We start from the raw sequence: 19,377 nt of genomic DNA, 5'->3' as shown, positions 1-19,377 counted from the left end.
TTCGTATTTCAAAAAACTATTACTCCATCCTTAACTTGCTGATTCAACCACAGTGAATGACAGGACAAATATTTTATATTGATGGATCCACCGTTATAAACCCTGTAAGGTGATGGGCAGGTGAGAAAACACAACTTGATTATGTAAAGTGCAAATTAAATTTAAAGTATTCCACCATCAAAACTAGTAAACAAATTCTATGTAGGGGATTAATGAACTTAGATTGCTTAGTTAAATGTAAATCCACAAATGCCTGATCTTCAATTCATGATTATTTTTCTGTGCCACAAATAGAAAACAGCCACACAATTGTCCAGTGTCCTTTAACTTCAGTTTGCAGCTTACTAAGAATGAGTTCATGTCTAATAAGCTGAACCAGCAACATTTTATGCTTAACTGGAAGGACCCCCCTCTTAACTATCTTTAATTCAGAATTGCTTAGCGTAGCCCAAACGTCGTCATGATGCTGTATCACATCTTTTGATAGTATCACAACACATCTCGGACACTCTGGAATTAGGTACACAAAGGAGTTATTTGGCTCGGTCATCAATTACTCAGGACAGACTGCATAGTTGAAATCTAATTTAACCCTTGAAATCATAACTTGTTCTCCTAGTAGCATTACAACTGAAACTTTGGAGAACCCATCATAAAACGTTCTTCCCTTTGAAAGTACTCGAATCCTCCCAACAATTTTGCGGTCCTGGTATAAAATAGAATACTTGAAACCCCCATCAGATGGATCTTGGACCCATAACTAATTTTATAATGCTCACACTGTCTCAAAACGGCTGCAAATGTATTGTGCGATTATAGATACTCAAAGCCAGAGTTCATGCGATTTCAAAGAGCTTATGGACTCCAGAGTTCCTAAGGTCTCAATGTATAGCTTAAGTTGATACTCTAGCACTGGGGGTCTTGGATGATGTCTGTACGAATCCAGACACTATTTTGACCCTCTTGTCATTTGCATTACTAATTTTAGTTTAGATTTTTTTTAAGTTCATGCAAACTCTGGAAAAGAAGACTAAATGTCGGTTACATTCTACATCCATCGTTTTGGTGAAAAGCCCTTGTGTTTTTATTAAGTGTATTGTGAAGTTAGCTCGATGGCTTCATTATTCACACCTCATTACTTTTATGAAGTATATTTGCCTCCTGCTGTGAATGTTCAGTTCATGTATCTGTCGCTACCTCTTGAGAGTTTCTCTTGGATTTATTTATACCATTGTACAAATATCTGCTCTTTAATTGATCAATGAGTCTTTCAAATTCGCAGGATGAAGCCAGCACTCAGTGCAGTCACGTAGGCTTAAATGGGCTAATCTACCAGGCACAGTCCAAAGGAAAACCATCTCCTGACTATGGTTCTCTTCTGTGAACCAAAACACTGTTGTACTGCCTCAGGCAGTCTCTCAAAATGCTTCTTTCTGCCCTGTAATATAATTTATCAATAGCACCTAAATACATGGCAACAAGGAGGGTTGCTATCGCGTATATGTACCAGGAAAAACTGCCCAGCAAACGGTTGCAGGGTTCATTGGCACCTAAGATATCATTTTAACATTTCACAATAACTTTGGAGGATGTGAAGGGTAAACCCATTGGCATAAGAAGTCTTCCCAGAAATGCTACCTCATTTGAGGGAGCACCTTTGAGGTGATTAGGTACAGTGAGGTGATATTTGAAGGACATGGCATATGTTCTTCCACAGCTAATATCAAGAATTATTGTCTGCTAATTCTTTTGCTATTTTAGCTTTAATACTTAATGAGTTGTGATGTGTATTTGCAAAGTGCACCATCACCCACAAGGGTATTTTGCAGCTGAGCAGGATGCATCTAGCCCTTCTGTTGAGTAAATATCAACAAATTGAAGTTGTAGAAATAAGTTTATTCATACAAATGAAGCACTCCCTGCATACAGCTCCAATCTCTGAGGAGATCGCCAGTAACTGACCACAATACAGTTAGAGTAAACAGTACAATTACAACCAACTGGGGATGGTCTCGAGTGATGCACAATTGAACAATAATAACACTCTAGACCAAATTGAATAAAAACAATAGCACGAGTCGGCGCGAGTCCATGTGAAGGATACACGAGGGAAACCTCGCACCAAGCATGTACTCGCGCTGACTCGCGCACAACACAACACACCTTCCCCCCTTATGAAAAAAAACACTGTGAATTACAATTTTCTGGTTATGAAAGCAACAAAATCAGACAACCACTTCGGTTTCTTAGTGACTCTTTTAGGTAAGGAAACACCATACTGAACAGTAACATCTTGATTGATGACACTGCTATCTGAACAGGGAGTTACAGTAGGAGCAGTATCCTGGTTGGTATGACAACTACTTGAGCAGCAAGGTAAAACATTTGCACTACAAGAATCCTCATCCAAAAAAGAAAAATCAGGATGTTCAGGAACAGATTCTTTACGGTAAACATCCTTGTCAGCCTTGAGGACAGCAATTCTACTCAGATTCCAAACCTTATTGTTGGATAATCTCAGAGTTTTTCAAGACTTCTGAAACTTCAAAAGGACCCATAAATGAACTTTCACCTTTCTTGACCTTCCATGGTTTCTTGACCTTTACCATCATGCCAACTTCTACCTTGGGATTTTTTTTTGAACCACATTTCTCATCAAAGTATTTTTTGTTTGAGCAATGGGTGCGAATAAGGTTTTCCTTGACTATACTCCAATCCACATTGGAAGGAGTGGATTTCACCAACCACGAGGGGTTCACCTTTGTCCTAGGAATTCTCCCTCTCATGATCTCAAAAGGTTAATACCCAGTCATTGAATTCGTGGTTGTCCTGTACATCCACACCTTCTTAAAAATCTCTACTTCCCATGTTTTGTCATCATTACTAGTGATCTGTATGGCTCCTTTCAGAACCCTATTGAATCTCTCTATAACCCCATTTCCACTGGGATTATATAAAGAAGTAGTAGAGTGAACAATGCCAAGTCTTGAAAAATAGTCATTAGCTTTCTTGGAGATAAATTGTACACCATTGTCAGATATAATCCTTACTGGTAACCCTTCTTCAATAAAAACTTTATCTAGGAAACACAGGACCGAATCAGTATCTATCTTCTGGACAATTTTGATAATAGGCCATTTTGAGAAAATATCAATGGCTGCTATAACATACTTGGATTCGTAGCCAATGGGACCCATAATGTCTATGGCAATGGTTTCCCAAGGATTATTTGGAATACTATGTGTACCCATATTGGGTTTCAAAGTAACTAAAGACTTATCAGAATTGGCACATACCACACAATTTCTGACCAATCTTTCGATAAACATGTCCATCCCTGGCCACCAAAATAAATGTTCAACTTGTTGCTTGGTTCTAACCATGCCACTATGACCTTCATGACCCTGCAGAACTATAATTTTCCTTACACCCACTGGTGGTACAATACGCTCACCTCTTTTAATGATGTTCTCGCAACATGAAAGTTCTGACCTTACTTCCCAGAAGCTTCTCAATTCTGGACTCAAACACTTCTTTTCAGGCCAAGTACCAACTATATAACTGGCAACATTCTTTAAAATTTCATCACCCTCAAATTTCTCCTTCCACAAGGTCTGATCAATAGAAATGGGACCCTCATCATGGATCATGGCAATCTGGAAATTGTCCCATTCATTATGCAAATCCTCTTGAATAGGTAAAGGCATCCTAGACAAAAAATCAGCAGAAACATTTTCTCTACCCGGTAAATATTGTATATTATAAATAAAATCCTGCAAACGCATGGACATGCGTGCAATTCGGGCTGAAGCTCTTAACATGCCTTCTGTAGTAAGTAGCCGTACTAACGGTTTATGATCACTCCTAAGAGTGCATTCCTTACCCCAGACAAACACTCTGAAATGTTCCAAAGCCCAAATGCACGCTAAAGTCTCCCTTTCTATTGTGGAATACTTTTCCTCAGCAGGAGTAAGTGCCCTTGAAGCATGCGCAATGATAACTTCTTTTCCCTCCTTATTCTTTTGAGAAAACACAGCACCTAGTCCTTTTGCGCTAGCATCGGTAGTAATAATGTTTTCCAGAGAAGGATCAAAGCAGGATAACGCACTTGCTGAGCAGATTGCATTCTTCACATCACAGAACTCCTTCTCACATTCACTAGTCCATTCAAAAACAACCCTATTTTTAATTAACTGCCTGATATTATATGTTCTGCATGAGAAGTCAGGTACATACCTAGCGTAGAACTCAACTAACCCTAAAAAGGACCTTACATCGTCTTTAGATAAAGGGTGAGGAGCCGATTTAATCGCTTCTAAAAGTGAAGGTTTAGGCTTGATACCCTCTGCACATAATTCATGGCCTAGGTAATTTACAGAATGTACACCAAATTTGCATTTCTCATGCTTAATGGTAAGGCCATGTACATTAAGTGCATTCAAGACCTCTTCTAAAGCCATAATATGTTTGTCTTTGTCATCATTGAACACCAAAATGTCATCCTGAAAACAGATGGCATTTTTACAGTCTTTCAAAATATCTTGCATGACCCTCTGGAAAATTGCCGCTGCGGACGCCAGTCCAAAAGGCATCCTGTTGAATCTGAAACACCCAAATGGTGTAATAAATGCCGTCAAGTCCTTACTCTTTTCATTTAACTCTATCTGGTGATACGCAGCAGATAGGTCAATTGTTGAAAAAATATTAGACCCCCCAACCACAGATAACATTTCGGAAATGCGGGGAAGAGGAAATTGATCTACAACAATATTATTGTTAAGATGGCGAAGGTCAATGCATAATCTCACCTTGCCATTAGCTCGCCTAGCAACCACTATGGGCGAAACCCATTCAGAGGACTCTATTCTATCTATTATACCTCCTTCCACTAAAGCATTTAATTCATTCCTAACCTCCTCTCTGACAGCAAAGGGAATATTACGAGCCTTATGTATTTTAGGACAAGCATTATCCTTTAAACGGATTTCATGTTTAAAGCTGGTTAACCTTCCAATGTCTTTGGAAAAAACATTTGGAAATTTACTTAACATCAAAGAAGAAATGCCATTTTGTTCATCAATCAACATCACTGGAGTAGGACTATTAGGATCCAGTACAATGTCAAGTTTTCCAAAGTCAAACCAACTAAGAACTGAGGGACCCTTCTTTGAAACATACAATTTTGCAATACACTTTCTGTTCTTAAATCTGAAAACTAAAGTTCTGAATACTAAGATATCTATCCTTCCACCAGAATATCCTTCAGGATTAATATCACTTTCTTCTAAGTGACTGCCAAGTCTAGGTACAAACAATTTTTTCCAGACAGATTCACACACTATAGAATAAGGTGATCCAGAATCTGCATACATGTTAATCTTTACACCTCCAATAACCATGTCACACAATGGCTTTTTCTTGATGGAATGGTCATTTACATTTAAAACAGCAGAATCTTTTATGTTCAAAACAAACAGACAGTCATTGGAGTCATCTGTAAAATCATCCTCATCACTATTCTCATTCAACTCAATGCACTTAACTTTTTGATTAACATTACCTCTTCTGCAAGCAGAAGTGAAATGTCCTTTTAACCCACAATTGGAACATTTCTGCCTCAAACCAGGGCACGTTTTATCATTTGCTAAATGTGATTTGCTGTTACATCTAAAACATTTAAGATTACTCTTTGAAACTTCAGAATTAGCTTTGGAAGAAAATATTTGCTTCTTTTTGAGAGCATCCCTATTCTTACTGTCATATTTTTGATTAATTTTGGCAACAACATTTTTACTGACGGAAGTTTCCTTCCCTTTAACTTGTAGTGCGCTTCTACAGGAAAGTTCAGCTTTTCTGACAATGGATAAAACAAAATCTAAATTCTCATCACCATTAATCCAAAGTCTCTCCTGTATAGTCTCATTTTTAGAGTGCATGACTACTTGATCCCTAATAAGATCTTCTTGTAGGTTACCAAATTTACAATCTAACGCTAATGTTTTAAGGGATGAGACAAAGTTATCCACAGTCTCCTCACTTAATTGTCTTCTTTGAAAAAACTTAAACCTAGAAATTCCTATGCACACTTTGGGAGAACAGTACTTATCAAAATCATATACAGCCTTATCAAATACATTCATGTCACCACTTGCTTGTGAGGTAGGAAGTTGATTGAAGGCTTTTAGTCCTTCAGGTCCCAAACAGTGTAAGAAAATACCTTTTTTTCCTGGGGCTTTCATTTTGCCATTTGCATCTAAAGTCTCAATATAGTTTAAGAAGTAAGCTTTCCATTCAATCCAAGGCATACAAGGAGAACTACCAGCTGACCAATAACTTTGTGGAGGCGAAAGTGTATAGCCTTGAGCACACATAGTAACAGAAATAAGCAAATAGACAGGACACTTTACACTGAATACCAATAGCAAATAGAATAACAAAAAAATAGTCTCAGTATTAGTAAGGGAATACTTGGGTGTTGCAGAGATAAAAAAACAGTCAAAAGAATAGTGAAAAATAAGAAGATTTCCTGTGTTCATTTATCACCATCCATTTCTCTGGAAATCACCATCCGTTTCTCTGCCCTTAAAGTTTTCACTCCGTTATTTGAATAAATCGCCCCGTTTTTTCAGTAGAGGAAGAAAAACGAAGTCACCTTGTTAGTTTCACCCAAAATAGCAAACCAATGAAGAGCGACGTCTCTAACTTTCATAGCAAATGCAGCAATTGGTTCCGTTTAATTCAATCAGCCAGTGCGCACGAAATGTAGCAGTTAGTTCCGCTTAATCATCAGCCAATGCGTGTACAGGAAGGATTAGCTAGCGCGATCAAGGAATGAAGACGCGCACATCCACACGCAAATAAAATGAGATCGGCTCTTCGGATGGAAATTCAACTCTTCAAATCTTCAGAGAAATCAGTTCTTCAGGAGACTGTACATCGCTTTCCATGTAGGTAGAAGCATAAGTAAAAGTGTTTAAATGCTTTATTTATTTATTTTTTTTTTAAAAATCCGAGAGGGAAAAAAAAATACGTAAATAAGTATTAAAATCGGACAGGAAGTGCTTCTTTCTGGAACAGGTTCAATGCTCCGTCCCTCGTCGCCAAGTTTGTTGAGTAAATATCAACAAATTGAAGTTGTAGAAATAAGTTTATTCATACAAATGAAGCACTCCCTGCATACAGCTCCAATCTCTGAGGAGATCGCCAGTAACTGACCACAATACAGTTAGAGTAAACAGTACAATTACAACCAACTGGGGATGGTCTCGAGTGATGCACAATTGAACAATAATAACACTCGAGACCAAATTGAATAAAAACAATAGCACGAGTCGGCGCGAGTCCATGTGAAGGATACACGAGGGAAACCTCGCACCAAGCATGTACTCGCGCTGACTCGCGCACAACACAACACCTTCCTTTGGTAGGTTGGTTAATTGAAAAGCCACATCATCCATTTTCTGAAGTAGAACAAGAGGAAGAGGCTCTTATATGAGTGGGAGGTTGTTCCATGGTTTAGGAGCGAAAGTGTGTTCTCTCTTGTGCTCTCTTTGGCTGTCTCTCCACGTCCAGTAAGTCATTGTCTGTTCCCACCCCCCCCCTGTCTGCTTCCACTTTGCACCTTGATACCGACCACTGCTGGATCTCTGGGTCACACTTTCCTGTCCGATGCCTCTCCGCTTGAAAAGGTTCCCTGTGTTGTCTTTTTCTTTAGGGGTACAAAAGGGGTAGTGATGGACGGAGCATCTGAATCAAACACTCACACCCAGTCAAAAGATCTGGGTTTAATCCATCACCGTTCTTTAGCCCACTCTGCCACCCCAGTTCCGACATGGCTATATGCAAATCAGTCTGACCCTGTGCCTCATGGGAACAGTCCAGCCCGAACTGCCAAGCCATGCCTTCCCTGGACCGGAAACAAGCTTCCGAGGACCGGTTTCTGGCATTCCAGCCATCTTCAGCCCGGCTTGCTTGAATCCAGTGGCAAAGTGAGCAAGGGACTCATGTCTGAGCATACCCTGCCACACTTCTGGCAGCCAAAAGCGGTACAAAAGGGGGTGGTGATGGACGGAGCATCTGAATCAAACACTCACACCCAGTCAAAAGATCTGGGTTTAATCCATCACTGTTCTTTAGCCTGCTCTGCCACCCCAGTTCTGACATGGCTATATGCAAATCAGATGCTCTGTTCCTCACCACACCTTTTTGTATCTCCCTAATAAACCGGGCAGGCAGGACTCACAGTAACCGTGTTTAATCAGTCAATCAAATCACTTTATTTTGGTTACAGAAAGGTACCTTAACCCCTTGCCCGCGGCTGGAATTCTACTCCTGTGCAGCACATTCCGATCTTGGGCATGATGGCCCCCTAGCTGTCATCAGCACATGAGCACTGTGCCATGACGGCTGAGGGCCGTCATCAGCATGGAAGGGGTTAAAGGCACATGAAAACAAATGCAAACCCAGATCCTAAAAACAAACATTTGACAGTGCCTTGTACATTATAGTTGGGGCTAACGAGACTAATTCACATGAAGATACCACCACTGTTCGGCCGTATATCAGTAAGACAGGCACATCAATTTCTGTCATTCTTGCCTACGCCCTGGTTACAGAAAAGTTCTTAAAATCGAATGACAGTTAAGTTATAGTAAGCAAGCCATAGAGGAAGCCACATACTCAACCAGCTCACACAATTCATTAGGATTAGGGATTAACTGCCACCATTTTTTTACCAAACCGAAAATATCGAAAGCTCTCCCTGAAATGTTTCGGCCCGTTTAGGTCTCTGCGTAGGAGAGACCTAAAAACCAATGATTTCCTTCTATTTTGGGCACATTTTAGAAAGGCACAAATGTTAATACAGTTTGATTGTAGAATTTATTTGATGCAGATGGTCTAAAGCTAATCTGGAACTTCTGATTACATACAAATTAATAGGCATTAAAAAACGTTTAGTAAAAAACAAGTTAAAAATGGGCTGAAAGGGGGAGGAGCTACGTCAGCAAACAAGATGGCTGCTTAGGCTCCCGGCTCCGCCGACCTCCGTAACCCGCCGCGATCTCATGTACATTTTCCTGACTTACGCCCGGTCCTGTGTGCATGAACTGTTCCGCACTCCGATGGTGAAATCCGGAAACTTTTATTGGCTTGTTGGAAGAAGTTCTGTCGTGTTGACGTTTGCGGCCTGCTCCAGCGGTGAAGCCGGGGCCTCGAGTACTTTCACAGCAGGGCTGCAGTGCAACATCGGCCAGAAGAACCAGGCTGGGTCTGGTCAACCAGAGTGGAGGCTTTGTTTAAGCCCGAATTTGGTGGCAATAGTTTCAATTGCTCATTATCGATGGAGGAGTGATCCTGCTTATTGCTGGCTGTGAGTGGGGGTTCCCGTCAAGCGGACCCGGTATTGGGGCCGCCGGGGTTCGTGGCCGCTGGCCTGCGGCCTTAACGGTGTGGACCGTGGCTGCGAGTAAAGACCGGTCACCCTCTGCATCTGCACGTTCGTGATCCTGTTTGTCCCACCCGAGGATGCCGGATTCACCCGGGGAGGTGATTGGGATTGATATCGGGCATGAGACCTTGGATCGAACGATGCATGAGCCGTCGCTGAAGTCAGTACTGGCGGAAATGTGGGCGTTTCGATCACCGGTTGATGTCTTATTGAGCAAATTGGACTTGCGCCTATCAGAGATGCTCCTGGTGGACCCGGACCCGGCCTTACGATTGAAACAGGAATCTGCAGCCACTCAAACCGTGGCTATTTTGACTCTGTGCGAGAGCCCCGTGAGGAAACAGACATTGGAACCATCGGATGGTGCCCTGGGAGACGGTGTTCCAGAGGATGTTATGGTATCACCGAACCTTCCGCCGCTACCGTCTCTGGAGAAATCAAAAGGGTGTTCCCCTCCCGGAGACTTTTGTTTGACTTTCCTTTCACTTTGTGGTCGTCTTCTCCTCTCTTGGGGACTCTACGACTCCTGTGCAGAATACATTGGGACTGTTCATCCAGGAGGGAGAGGTCTTCAGCGTCAAAAGTTCCCGTGGACCTGCTGCCTGCGAGTCGCCATGGATTGCTTTTTGATGACTCTTTTCTCCTTTATTACCTCTTTGTGTGCCTTTGGGTCTCGATGGGAGGGGTCTGTGTTCTTGTTCGGAAGGGCCAAGGTTTGGATTGACTAGGTCGGGAAGGGTAGGAGTGACTTCCATAAGTGTTCGACCTGTAACTGCTTGCTCTAAGAGGCTGGGCGGTGTTTTCCGGTACCCTCTACTCTCTTCTATAGTGTTGTCATAAGTGTTCTTTTATTGATAGGGGGTGGCTGTATCTGGCGGGGGGTCTAAAGGGGCTGGGAGCCCGAATGTCTATGCCCTCCTCCATTCTTTTTCCTTCCTTTAGGGTTTTAGTTATTAGGGGCGACAGGCACGCTGCTAGTGGGGTTAGGCTGTAGCCATCTGCAGGGGTGCAGGGTGGGGGCTGGACGTTTTTTTTTTTTTTTTGCCTTTTTTATTTTTTATTGCCTTTCTTTTCCTTCCTTTTCTTTCTTAAGGATCAGTATAGCTACGAATCATTCGGACTTTTATCGTATGCTTGTATCTAGTGCTCATGCTTTTCTGATATCCGATTTCCGGGTGGGCAGGCTCAGAGAATTGGCGCAACATGGAACGTATATTGTGTGTTCATTTGCATCGATCTGTATCCTTTGCGCCGATTCTCCATCACAGTGGTTGTGTCTATCCTGTTTCTTACCCTGTCCCCTGCAGTATCTGGTTTGATTGTATTGCACCTGATCCTCTCTCATATAATATAAAACGAAACCTTAGACTCATTCTGAAACTTAATTATGCATTCTTATACCAGTTTTGTCCTGAATCGCCGCTGAACCTCTGGGTTGTCGGCTGATGGGCTGTGTAGTACTTTAATATTGGTGGTCTTACTCTATCTAGCGGCCAGCCCCCGCGGTTGTAGGCCCATGCCTGTATTTTCTTGAATGCTATAATAAAGGTTTAAAAAAAATAGGCTGAAAAAGGTCAACTGCAGCATCCTTTGTGGGGAGGATTCATCACAAGGGCATATTACATCTTTAGATGTGTCAAATTGACCAAGGGGAAAACATGAGATGCCACCTCACAAATCCAAATCAAAACCAGGTTCATAGTAGTCTTTCCCAGGCCCCATAGATCCATACTAAACATGGTTCCAGGTTTAGCAAACTGCAAGTCCAAGTACTCCCTAACAGTTGGTTGACTTAATTATAATTCCTACCTGCTAGTTTTCATCCTAGACTTACCCAGGTCAAGTCTGTTTTAGTTACAGAATTTGGGTTAGTAAAAATGGCTGGCCTTCCCGGCTTCACCAGTTCCTGTGGAGAGGCTCACCAGATATAACTCAACCTAATGGATTGTCCTCATCTCCTCCTCCTTCGTTTCCTTCCTCCGAATTCCGTATTTTCTTCGCTCTCAAGACCAAGTTGCATCTCAACCTTATGAACTTTTGTTGCTTTGTTCCATTTAAGAGGCAGTTCTGTTGTTGCTGATGCCTTTCATTAGTTGTTGTCGTCACTGTATTCTAGAACTAGGTTTCAATAGCATGGATTATAGTGTTCTCGGGTACCCCCTTAAGGGGATTGTTTCCAACCTGAAAGAGAGTTACACCTTCAACAATAAGTCTATGATGAACTGAAGAGGAGATGGGCCGAGGATTCCCCCTCGGCCGTCACCTACCCAGCCGGACCTTGGACGAACTTCCCTTCGTCTCTCCTCTATACACTACCCTTTTGCCCTCACCCCTTACCATTCATCACCCCATTTCCCTTTTCTTCTATGCTCCTAAAGTTTTTTTTCTGGTATCTTTTGTAACTATTTTCCCCTCGTTTCTAAGTCCAGTCTTCCTCCTACCCCTTTACCCTAGCCCCTTACCCTTCCTGCTCCATTCACCTTGTCCTCTATGTTCTTTAAATGCTTTTCTTGATACTTATGTAACTTTTAACTGATGTAATTTGCAAAATTATTGTCCCTCATGTAAAGCGCTCTGATTCCATCAGGTCTAGCCAGCGCTATATAATAACTCATTAATTAAATTTGTTCCCATTTAGTACTCTTTCTTGCTTTGTCTACCTCCCTAGCTTCCATCCACTCTCCCTTGAATCTCTCACCTTGCCTGCTAGTCTGCCTAGCCCCCTGTCCTTTGTGCCCTTTGACTAAGCACTCCTTCTCCCCTTGTTGGGGAAAGATCCAATATTTATACTCTGGAGTCTCAGCGTAACCACTGAGAGAGTCCACTGCGCCGAGGGAGCAACTCTCAGCTGAAGTATGGTATGGCACCCCTTGCCAAAGCACTCCCTCTCCCCTTTTTAGTGAAGGATCCAGTATGTAGGCCTTGGAGTCTCAGAGACCCCTCAGAGTCCACTGCGTAAAGAGAGCCTCCCTCAACAGAGAGGGGGAAGTGATACCACTTGTTGGACAGGCCACATGAGGGGCTTGCTCCCTCCCCGCATGACAGGGCCCGAGCCTTGGCTCTCCAGGCGTTACCCACAGAAGCAACCCGCACCCCGTCTCATACGGGACTCCTGCCCCCGGACATCTCTATATCATGGGGCCGAACCACTACCGGCTCCCTCGGCCGGCCCGGCCGCCATCTTGGACACTGCACCACGAGGCCGCGTGGCCTCAGATCAACCCTAACCCTGGGCCGACATCCCGGCACCACTATCCACCCAGGAGATGAACGGCCCACTTGGCAGGCCAATGGGAGAAAGAAGTGTCGATGGCTCTCCCCCGCCAGGTGCCGATCGCCCCCCAGCTCCCCCGGGCGCTGGCTCCACCCCCCTGCTGGGTGTCTGGACTCCCTCATCCCGGACCTCCCGACCTCCAAGTGCGAGGGTCCGGACATCAAAGGGCGCCAGACCTATAACTGGGGCAGCTCCAGAGCAGGAAGGCAGTTGTATCCTGGAGTCGAGAGACACCGCGACGAACTCATCCTTGACGGACTACTGGCGCTGCCGTAGCCCTGCCTTGCGAACTATTGTCCTGCCTGCTGGCGCTGCCGCAACCTTCTGAATCCTTCAACCTCGTCGGGACCTGCTGGCACTGCCGCGGACCGTTGTAACCATCATCTTCACCGGGACCTGCTGGCACCGCCGCGGACCGTCGTCACCTTCGATCATCTCGGGACCTGCTGGCTCTGCCGCGGCCCGACCATCTAGAACGCCGAGCTCGAGGATTGTGAGCTATCCATCGTACCATCACCTCTACCAAATTGGTAACAAGACTGTCCCGCTACCCCATTCCCATCCAAGAGACTAAACTCGAGGGGACCCCTGAGTCCAGACCTCCTTGTACCATCTACCGTACTTTAAGATTGCATATAAAGAACGTTAAACTATATGTTTGTGTGGTGCGCCTCTGTGGGGGGGAAGTTACTTGTCTGTACGATCGCTGGAGACGGCTCTCCCCGGAGACCTCTCCCCTTGTCCTCGGCCGACCCTCCCGGTCCGTCTAACATTGGTGGCCAGCGGCGCGATCCGAATCAACGCGTAATCGTACAGAGAGTAGCTCACCCCACGACGAAACCACAATGACAACCAAAGAAAGCGGATCCACCGAGAAATTCCAGATGGAGAAATTGGAAGAATACAGCCATCGGGAGTTGAAACAGTTCTGCATTGAACTAGGCATTGCTACCACCGGTCTGAGTACTAAAGACGATTTCAAGCACGCCATTCAGTCGTGGGCAGAAACCGGGGCCGCCAGACCCCCGGACCAAAATGTTGCAGCATCAGAGAGGAACACCACGGCTCCCGAGGAGCGAAGAACGGGTCTCTCGCAGGAAGAGATCCAAGAGAGAGAAAAAAACAGACTACATGAGTTAGAAATGGCCCGGCTCAAAATGGACGGTGAACTCAAATTAGCCGAACAAAAGCTGAACCTAGAACATCTGCGGCTCCGAGAAGAACGGGAAGAAAAACAGAGACAAAGAGAACTCGAAGAAAAGAGACTAGCGTATGAACACGAGCGCAAGCTAGCAGAAATAGACTTACGAAAGCAGAACAAAGAATTGGGGGTGCCCGAGCAACCGCGCACCCCAGGAGCGACAGAAAAGAAAGTACACATCCCCAAGGATGTCGTTCGAGAGTATTTCCGTGATGACGACATACAACAGTGGTTCAAGGCCTACGAGATCGCCATGACCTCCCACCGGATCGATCGAAGTGACTGGGGAGCCGGTCTATGGGGGAGGTTCGTCAATGAGGGCCGCGATGCCCTGTTACAGCTCCCGGACCATCTGATGACCTCCTATGACCACATGAAGGCTGCCCTCCTCACCCGATATGGGCTCACACCTGAAATGTACCGCCAGAGGTTCCGAGACTGCACCCGGATCCCGGGTACAACTTGGGTGGAGTATGTAAACTATTTCAGCCGAGCCTTCGAGGGTTGGATCAAGGGAAGCCATGTAACGACCTACGAGCAACTTTTTAATCTCATGGTGTGGGAGCACCTCTTTAACAACTGCTTCGTCGAGCTCAGGCAGCACCTCCTCGACAGTAAATTGACTGATCCACGGCAGCTCGCCGCCGAAGCTGACCGGTGGGAGATCACCCGAGTAGGCCGGAATGGGCCGCACGAACAGAACCGGAACAACCAAGGTCAGCACCGTCCCCGAGGAGGAGGAGGAGGCCAGGGACGAGGAAGAGACACCGCCCCGGCCGCTCCCGCTGCCAGCACCCCGCCCCCGGCCAACCGGGGCAACACCCCGGTGCGCCCGGGGCACAGAGCCAATGTCACGTGTCACCGATGCCAGCGAGTCGGCCACTACGCAAATGACCCGAACTGTCCACAGAACCAGACTCCGAGACCCCGCCAGGTAGCTGCCGCCGCCCTGGGGGGAGAACAAATCTCCGAAGAGCAAGAGGAATGCGAGCAAGAACAACAAGAGTGGGAACCTGCCGCCATGGTTCTAGCGTGCCTAGGGGGAAGAGACATGGTCCCGCGGGCTCCCCTACCCGCCAACACCCGAAAATACAGTCAGTGGGTGAACATTAATGGACGCAGGGCCGAAGCCCTACGTGACACCGGGGCCAGTGTGACAGCCGTCCGCTGTCACCTGGTGACCCCAGAACAGATCCTGCCGAACATTCTCTGCCCTGTCCATTCAGCCGACAACTCGGAGAGTCTATGTCGGATGGCCTGCGTCCCCTTCGAATGGGGAGGAGTCTCCGGCATGTTAAAGGTGACGGTCCGAGATGATGCCCCCGTGGACTGTCTCCTGGGGAATGATCTTGAGAGTTCCCCGTGGGCCGCCGTCGAGAGAAGAGAGCACCTGGGGATGTTGGGCCTCCCGGACTGGGCGTGCGTAACCACCCGGTCCATGGCTGCCCGTACCATCCCCCGACCCGAAGAACCTGAATGGCCGGCACCTCCTCCCCCGGTCGCTCCAGTAGAAGACACCGACCATGCCGACCCCCCAGAGCAAACCCCCGAAGGGCTCGCTCAGCTCCAGGACCTTCCCGACCTGGCTCAGTGGCGTCAGGAAGGGGGGCCCACCCAGGAACAGTTCCGTCAGGAGCAGAAGACCTGTCCCTCCCTCGAGGGACTCCGCCAGCAAGCCCTCGCCCAGAGCGCAGGAGACACCTCCGGAGCCCATTGGATCTATTGGGACAACAACCTGTTGTACAGTGAACAGAGAATCGCGGAGTTAGGGGCCAGTCGAATGCTAGTGGTGCCCCTCCGCTTTAGAGACTTCTTGCTAAACTTGGCCCACGATGTCCCCCTGGCTGGTCACCTGGGTCAAGACAAAACCTACAGTCGCCTGGTGACCCACTTTTACTGGCCCAAGATGAGAAACGACGTCCTCAACCACTGCCGGTCCTGCCCCACGTGCCAGGCCAGCGGGAAGAGCGGCCGCAAACTTAAAGCACCTCTGCAACCCTTCCCAGTTGTCACCACCCCGTTTGAGAGGGTGGGAATAGACATTGTGGGGCCCCTGGACCCCCGTATAGCACAAGGACATCGGTTCATCCTGGTACTGGTGGACCACGCCACCCGCTACCCCGAGGCTGTTCCCCTGCGAACTGTGACAGCCCCGGTGGTCGGCCGGGCCTTGATGGGGATCTTCTCCCGGGTGGGCTTTCCTCGAGAAGTCGTCAGCGACCGAGGCACAAACTTTATTTCAAAATATATGAAATCCCTCTGGCAACAGTGCGGGGTCACCTATCGATTCACGACCCCCTATCACCCTCAAGGAAACGGATTAGTCGAGCGGTTCAACCGCACGCTCAAAGGGATGATTGGGGGGTTGGAAGAGCCCCTCCGTCGACAGTGGGATGTGCTACTGCCGTGCCTCCTCTTCGTATATCGAGAAGTCCCCCAGAAGTCCCTCGGCTTCAACCCGTTCGAACTCTTATACGGACACCCTGTGCGAGGACCGCTCAGCCTAGTCAAAGAAGGTTGGGAGATGCCCCCCCTAAAGACCCCTCCAGATGTCTTCAAGTACCTCCTGACCCTACGCAATCAGACCAGGCGATTCAGAGAAATGGCAAAAGCGAACCTTGAGGCCAGTCAGGAGGACATGAAGAAGTGGTACGATCAAAATGCCTCCTCCATCGAGTTCGAACCTGGCCAACAAGTGTGGGTGATGTCCCCCACCGAACCATGTGCCTTACAGGACAAGTGGACAGGGCCCTTCAAAGTGGTCGAGCGCAAGAGCCCCGTCACCTATCTCATCGATATGGAATCTTCACGGAACCCCCTCCGGGTCCTCCATGCCAATAGACTCAAACCCCACTTTGTGCGCTAGGAGCTCAGCCTCCTGATGGCTACAGACAGCGGAGCCGAAGAAGACTCCGAGCCCCTCCCTGATCTCCTAGGGGCCCGGGAGAAAGATGGTTCCGTGGACGGGGTCCGGCTCTCAGAGGCCCTCACCCTGGAACAGCGACAAGGCTGCTGGGACCTCCTGCTGCAGTTTGCAACTCTGTTTTCCCTCACCCCAGGGGTCACCCCCTGGTGCTTGCACGACGTGGACACTGGGGACAGTCCCCCTATCCGACATCGGGCATACCGCGTACCAGATCGGGTACGGGCCTGCATCCAAGAGGAGGTGTCCAAGATGCTCACGCTCGGGGTCATCGAGCCCTCAGACAGCCCCTGGGCCAGCCCAGTGGTACTGGTCCCCAAAGCTGCCGCCCCCGGCACCACTCCCGAGCTCCGATTCTGCGTCGACTACCGGGGCGTGAACGCTGTCACCAGAACCGACGCTCATCCCATCCCCCGAGCGGATGAACTGATCGACCGCATGGGAGCTGCCCGCTACCTCAGCATCTTCGACCTGACAGCGGGCTACTGGCAGATCGGTCTCACACCCCGGGCCCAAGAACGATCCGCCTTTTCCACCCCTGATGGCCACTACCACTTCAAGGTCATGCCATTCGGCATGAAGAATGCCCCAGCTACTTTTCAGCGACTAGTGAACCAGGTCTTGGCGGGACACGAGGAATTCAGCGCCGCCTACCTGGACGATATCGCTGTGTACAGCCGCCACTGGTCCGACCACCTCCACCACCTCCGAGAGGTCCTGCAGGCCCTCCAACGGGCCGGCCTCACGATCAAGGCCAGCAAATGCCAAATTGGTCAGGGGTCCGTGACCTATCTCGGACACCAGGTGGGAAGCGGTCTGGTGGCCCCTCTTCAACTCAAGATCGCTGCCATCCAGTCCTGGCAGCCCCCCATCACACAGACCAAGGTCCGCGCCTTCTTGGGGCTCACAGGCTACTACCGGCGGTTCGTGAGGGACTATGGCAGCATTGTGGGGCCCCTCACAGAACTCACATCCAAAAATCACCCAAAGAAGGTCAACTGGAGCCCAGACTGTCAAGCGGCCTTCGAGAAGCTGAAGGCCGCCATGTGCTCTGCCCCTGTGCTCCAGGCCCCCGACTACAGTCGGGAATTCATCGTCCAAACGGATGCCCTCCGACCATGGCATTGGGGCAGTCCTCTCCCAGTTGAACCCCGAAGGACTTGACCAACCAGTAGCCTTCATCAGCAGACGTCTCCTGGCCCGAGAACAACGATGGAGCACCATCGAGAGGGAGGCCTTCGCAGTGGTGTGGGCCCTCAAAAAGCTCCGGCCTTATCTCTTCGGTACCCACTTCCGGGTACAGACAGATCATCGCCCCCTGCAGTGGCTAATGCTGATGCGGGGGGAAAACCCAAAACTATTGCGTTGGTCCATCTCCCTGCAGGGGATGGACTTCACTGTGGAACATCGACCTGGCCAAGACCACGCCAACGCAGATGGCCTGTCCCGCTTTTTCCGCCTCGACGAAGAGAGTCCCCAAGAGGATGGGTGACTCTCCCCGCCTTCAGCTGGGGGGGACGCATGTTGGACAGGCCACATGAGGGGCTTGCTCCCTCCCCGCATGACAGGGCCCGAGCCCCGGCTCTCCAGGCGTTACCCACAGAAGCAACCCGCACCCCGTCTCATACGGGACTCCTGCCCCCGGACATCTCTATATCATGGGGCCGAACCACTACCGGCTCCCTCGGCCGGCCTGGCCGCCATCTTGGACACTGCACCACGAGGCCGCGTGGCCTCAGATCGACCCTAACCCTGGGCCTTGCCAGGCCCCGACATCCCGGCACCACTATCCACCCAGGAGATGAACGGCCCCCTTGGCAGGCCAATGGGAGAAAGAAGTGTCGATGGCTCTCCCCCGCCAGGTGCCGATCGCCCCCCAGCTCCCCCGGGCGCTGGCTCCACCCCCCTGCTGGGTGTCTGGACTCCCTCATCCCGGACCTCCCGACCTCCAAGTGCGAGGGTCCGGACATCAAAGGGCGCCAGACCTATAACTGGGGCAGCTCCAGAGCAGGAAGGCAGTTGTATCCTGGAGTCGAGAGACACCGCGACGAACTCATCCTTGACGGACTACTGGCGCTGCCGTAGCCCTGCCTTGCGAACTATTGTCCTGCCTGCTGGCGCTGCCGCAACCTTCTGAATCCTTCAACCTCGTCGGGACCTGCTGGCACTGCCGCGGACCGTTGTAACCATCATCTTCACCGGGACCTGCTGGCACCGCCGCGGACCGTCGTCACCTTCGATCATCTCGGGACCTGCTGGCTCCGCCGCGGCCCGACCATCTAGAACACCGAGCTCGAGGATTGTGAGCTATCCATCGTACCATCACCTCCACCAAATTGGTAACAAGACTGTCCCGCTACCCCATTCCCATCCAAGAGACTAAACTCGAGGGGACCCCTGAGTCCAGACCTCCTTGTACCATCTACCGTACTTTAAGATTGCATATAAAGAACGTTAAACCTTATCTTTGTGTGGTGCGCCTCTGTGGGGGGGAAGTTACTCGTCTGTACGATCGCTGGAGACGGCTCTCC

The sequence above is a fragment of the Lissotriton vulgaris genome, chromosome 1_1 (assembly GCF_964263255.1).
Source record: "Lissotriton vulgaris chromosome 1_1, aLisVul1.2, whole genome shotgun sequence".
NCBI lineage: Eukaryota > Metazoa > Chordata > Amphibia > Caudata > Salamandridae > Lissotriton > Lissotriton vulgaris.
This window is presented reverse-complemented; position numbering follows the sequence as displayed.